The sequence below is a fragment of the Pantherophis guttatus genome, chromosome 2 (assembly GCF_059756535.1).
Source record: "Pantherophis guttatus breed Tessera chromosome 2, ASM5975653v1, whole genome shotgun sequence".
In the NCBI taxonomy this organism is placed as follows: Eukaryota; Metazoa; Chordata; class Lepidosauria; order Squamata; family Colubridae; genus Pantherophis; species Pantherophis guttatus.
This window is the reverse complement of record NC_142064.1, coordinates 279,658,012-279,663,586: the sequence shown is the minus strand read 5'-3', so window position 1 is coordinate 279,663,586 and position 5,575 is coordinate 279,658,012. Positions and strand designations below refer to the sequence as shown.

General features: G+C 47.6%; 1 protein-coding gene and 1 long non-coding RNA gene across 2 annotated transcripts in view; one reads left to right on the top strand and one right to left on the bottom strand.

The window, feature by feature from the left end:
• Nucleotides 1-5,575, top strand: part of LOC148116003 (uncharacterized) — a 47,741-nt gene that overhangs the window by 20,594 nt on the left and 21,572 nt on the right. The window lies entirely within an intron of this gene.
• LOC148116005 (uncharacterized) lies at nucleotides 3,344-5,484 on the bottom strand. The gene is made up of 2 exons (XR_015731828.1): nucleotides 5,194-5,484; nucleotides 3,344-3,624 (listed from the first exon to the last, which is right to left on the bottom strand). It is a non-coding gene; the product is annotated as an uncharacterized LOC148116005 (long non-coding RNA).

The following is a 5,575-nucleotide window of genomic DNA, read 5'->3' as shown; positions in this document are numbered from 1 at the left end:
TGTTCCAAATGGCAGGTGCCCCCACAGAGAAGGCTCTTCCCCTGGGGGCCGCCAGTCAACACTGTTTGACCAACGGCACCCTGAGGAGCCTCTCTCTATGGGAGCGTACTGGCCGGTGAGAGGCTACTGGTGGCAGAAGGCGGTCTTGTAAGTACCCAGGCCCTAAGCCATGGAGCGCTCTAAAGGTGGTAACCAAAACCTTGAAGCGCACCTGGAAGACCACTGGGAGCCGGTGCAGCTCGCGCAGGAGAGGTGTTACATGGGAACACCATGTCGCTCCCATAACCACCCGCGCGGCCGCATTCTGGACCAGTTGGAGCCTCCGGGTGCTCCTCAAGGGGAGCCCCATGTAGAGAGCATTACAGTAGTCCAGGCGGGAAGTGACGAGGGCATGAGTGTCCATGCATAAGGAGTCCCGATCCAGAAAGGGACGCAACTGGCGGATCAGGCGGACCCGATAGAAAGTCCTCCCGGCCACAGCCATCAAATGCTCTTCTAAAGACAGCCGTGAATCCAGGAGGACACCCAAGTTGTGAGACCTCTCCGTGGGGGCCAACGACTCGCCCCCAAGTCAGTGACGGCACCAACTAACTATATCGGGACGCCAGAAACAACAGCCACTTGGTCTTGGATGGGTTGAGCCTGAGTCTGTTTCTCCCCATCCAGATCCGCACAGCCTCCAGGCACCGGGACATTACTTCAAGGGCATCATTGGGGTGGTCCAGGGTGGAGATGTACAGCTGAGTATCATCAGCATACTGATGGTACTTCACCCTGAAACCACGGATGATCTCACCCAGTGGCTTCACATAAATGTTGAACAGAAGGGGTGAGAGGACTGACCCCTGTGGCACCCCACATACAAGGCGCCTTGGGGTCGACCTCTGACCCCCTGCCAACACAGACTGCAACCGGTCGGAGAGAAAGGAGGAGAACCACTGCAACACAGTGCCCCCCACCCCCAACTCTTCCAACCGATGCAGCATGATACTATGATCGATGGTATCAAAAGCCACTGAGAGGTCTAATAGGACTAGGACAGAGGAACAACCTCTGTCCCGAGCCCTCCAGAGATCATCGACCAACGCGACCAATGCCGTTTCTGTGCTGTACCCAGGCCTGAAGCCCGACTAGAACGATCTAGATAAACCGTTTCATCCAGGTACTGTGGATGCCGGCATCCCGATATAGCCAGCTGGCGCCATCGCTGGCTATTGGGGACGAGTCATTGACCCCCACAGAGGGGGCTCGCAACTTGGGCGTCCTCCTGGACATACGGCTGTCTTTAGAAGTGCATATGACGGCCGTGGCCAGGGGGGCTTTTTATCAGGTTCGCCTGATACGCCAGTTGCGCCCCTTTCTGAGTCGGGATTCCTTGTGCACAGTCACTCATGCTCTCGTCACTTCTCGTCTGGACTACGCTAATGCTCTCTACATGGGGCTCCCCTTGAGGAGCACCCGGAGGCTCCAACTGGTCCAGAATGCTGCCGCGCGGGTGATCACAGGAGCGACATGGCACTCCCATATAACACCTCTCCTGCGCGAGCTGCACTGGCTCCCGGTGGTCTTCCGGGTGCACTTCAAGGTGTTGGTTCTCACCTTTAAAGCGCTCCATGGCTTAGGGCCAGGATATTTACGAGACCGCCTTCTGCTACCAATAAGATCCCACCGGCCAATACGCTCTCACAGACAGGGCCTCCTCAGGGTGCCGTCGGTCAAGCAATATCTCCCAGGGGGAGAGCCTTCTCTGTGGGAGCACCCGCCCTCTGGAACGAGCTACCTCCCAGAATACGGCTGATTCCGGATCTCCGCACTTTCCATAAGGCCCTGAAGACATTTTTATTTCAGCAAGCCGGCCTGGCCTGAATAGGTTTTATGGGTTAGTTTTTTAATTGTATTGTTAGGAGTTTTAAATTGGGGCAGCCGTTTAATTTAATTTATTTTTAATTATTTTAACTTTTATATTGTATGTTATTTTAATTCTCAGCTGTTCACCGCCCTGAGTCCCTTCAGGGAGAAGGGCGGTATATAAATTTAATTAATAATAATAATAATAATAATAATAATAATAATAATAATAATGGAAAAGATAATAAAAAAATGTCTGCCAACGTCTAAGTAACAAGTAAAGTAATAACTAGCAGTCAGCACGGGTTTGTTAAAAACAGATCATGCCAAACCAATCTTATTTCATTCTTGAACATAGTGACTAAATTAGTAGACCAGCAAAATACTGTGGACATAATACTTAGACTTCAGCAAGTCACTCGACAAAGTAGACCACAACCTACTTCTTGGTAAGCAAGAAAAAAGTGGGATAGATAGCATCACAAGACGGATTTGCAACTGGCTGACAAACTGTACTCAACGAGTAGTCCTTAATGGGTCTAAATCTACATGAAGGGAAGTAAGCAGTGGGGTACCACAAGGTTCCAACTTAGGCAAGTACTAATAGGTAGTTAGGCCAGTAATAGAAGGGGAACTTACCAAATATGCAGATGATACTAAGCTGGCAGGAATCGCTCACACCCTAGAACCATGACGGCGAACCTATGGCACGCGTGCCACAGATGGCACGCGGAGCCATATTAGTGGGCATGCCAGCTCAGCTCTGGGGTGCATGCGCATGCCGGCCAGCTGATTTTCAGGCCTTCTGGGCCCACCAGAAGTAGGGAAACAGGCTGTTTCCTGCCTCTGGAGGGCCTGGGGAGGGGGGAGGCCCGTTTTTCTTTCTTACCTGGCTCCAGATCCTCTCTATGCATCTGGGAAGGGCGAAAACAGCCTTTCCCACTCCCTTGGGGGCCCTACAGAGGCTGAAAGGGGCCATTTCCCGACTCCCGGTGGGACAGGAAGTGACATTTTTTCCTGTCCCCAGCCTCCAGAGACTTCTAGAGAGGCTCCTAGAGACTCCTAGAGAGGTTCTGGAGGCTGGGGACAGCAAAAATTGTCACTTCCTGTCCCACCGAAATTTGGGAAATGGCCCCTTTCAGCCTCCGTAAGGCCTCCAAGGGAGTGGGAAAGGCTGTTTTCGCCCTTTCCAGATGCATAGAGAGGATCTGGAACCAGATAAGAAAGAAAAACGGGCCTACCAGGCCATCATGTGCCAGGAGCAGGGGTGGGTGGGGATGCGTGCGCATGCGCGTGGGCACGTGCGCGTGCACCCCCCTCTCCTGGCACGTGATGGCAAAAAGGTTCGCCATCACTGCCCTAGAAGGTAGGCTCAAGATCCAGATGGATCCTGTCAGACTTGAACACTGGGCCCTATCTAACAAAATGAAAGTCAATGTAGGGAAAAGTAAAGTCCTACACTAAGGCAAGAAAAACCAAAAGTACACATATAGACTGGGTGAAACCAGGTTTAATAGCAATACCTGTGAGAAGGATCTTGGATAAGGTGACCAGACGTCCCGCTTTTGGCGGGACAGTCCGGATTTTTAACAATTTGTCCCGCGTCCCGCGGCGTTTTAAAAAAGTCCCGATTTTTCATTCTGCCTCCTGAGTCCTGGCTGCCTCCTGAGTCCAGCTGATGGCTGGAGGGAAAAAAACTGTTTAAACTCTTGCCGCGGGGCTTCAAAGGGCCGCCCTACAGCTGATCAGTGTTAAAACAAATGAGTAGACCAATGCCTGCAAAAATAGAAAAAACAGCCCCTTACAGCTTCCGCATAGGTTAATTAGCACAAGTTGATTAGCTCGGCTTCCCCACTCTCAGCTGATTTGCTCTCAGCTGTTTTGCGCAGGGCTCTGTTCTGTTGCTAGCTGCAAAGAGTTCCTGGAGCAGATTTTTTTCCCCCTAGCTATGCTGAAAAAGCGAAAGTGAAAGTAAAGCAGGACGCTGCAACGTGACAAAATGAGGCAGAGAGAGATTTCTTTTTCTTTTTCCTCACCAAAAAAGGTAGGTGCAAAACTGCAAACAATGGGAAATTTAGGGCAAAAGAGGAGAGTTCAAGATTTTAAAACACAAAAGAAAAAAAGCTCTATTTAACTAGCGAATTGTAATAATTGAGATACTATTAATTGTATATTGTGTTGAAAGCAGAAATGGTTAAGTTGTGGTTTGGGGGAATATATGGGGGAAATTATTTGGTTTATAATTATTCGTAAATATAATTAATTGATTTGTAAGAAATTGGATTGCATGGAAATAATTGGAATATTCATGTTCATATTGATTAATATACAAAAAAGATAGTTATATAACTAATTGATTTATATTAAAATGTTGAATTTGTATTAAACAACTGTATTACATAATTACATAATTAACCAATGTGAGGATGGATATAAAAATAGATGACATGGGAAGGGGTATAATATAGAATAGAAGGGAAAAATTGAATTTGATTAAGATTAGAGATGAGGATGAAGGGTAATATTGTTTTTTTAAAAAAAATAGATGAGGAATAAATATGGCAAAAAGGAAATATAGAAATTGTAAATTTAATTGAAATGACTAAACAGTTTAAATTTGTGAACCAGCCAAATATTCTGTTCAAAGAAAATACATTGTATGTTTGTATGTGTGTTTCTAATTATTGCTATTTATTCATATTTGTTCTCTTTTATTCTTTAAAGTTTAACTATTCAGTCTTTATCTTAATATCTTTATATTTGTTTGGGGTTGGCTTTCTTCCCTTTCATCCTTTTTATTGTACAGCAATTTTTCTCCTCAAACCTACCGCCTCTTTTTCTTTCCTTCTTACTTTCTCTTCCCCCCCTCTTCTTCTCCTTCCTACTTCCTCTTCCTTTCTCCTTCTCCTCCTCTCTTCCTCCCTCTCTTACCCTCACTCCTACTCTAATTTCCCTTCCCTTCCTTCATCCCTCTCTATTGCTGTATCCTTTTGTGCATATGGACTACATAGAGGGCTGAAAAAGTTATTTTTGACTGGTCCTCACACTTTTGACCAGTCCTTGAACTTACGACTGTCCTCACATTTTACATTTTTGCCCTATCTTGTCATCATGGTGAAGAGAAGCAGTTGTGAAATGAGTGACATGGTTGTTAAGAATGCTGCACAGGCATAAATGTGAGGATGGTCATAAGTGTGAGGACCACTTGGAGCAGAACCCAGAAGGATATTTCTTCCAACATAACAAAATGAAATTCAATGTAGAGAAAAGTAAAGTCCTACACTAAGGCAAGAAAAACCAAAAGTACACATATAGACTGGGTGAAACCAGGCTTAGTAGCAATACCTGTGAGAAGGATCTTGGAGTCTTAGTGGACAACCACTAAGTTGCCTTGGGAGGTTGTGGGAGCTTCATCACTGGAGGCTTTCAAGAAGAGACTGGACTGCCATCTGTCAGAAATGGTGCAGGGTCTCCTGCTTGGGGAGGTTGGACTAGATGACCTACAAGGTCCCTTCCAACTCCCTTAATTTGTAATGTGTAACTTTGCTGCTCCGCATCCCTTTCCCTTCCCTCCTCCCATCCTGGGCTCCCTCCCCTCCCCCTCTCCCCCGGTTCTCTCCCTGGGGCAAAGAAGCAATGGACTCGCCCTCCAGCTGACCATCCCACGGGGGAGAGGGGGAGGGGGTGGGGCAAGCAGGGGCACCCCGAGTGGGCGGCGCTCTCAGGC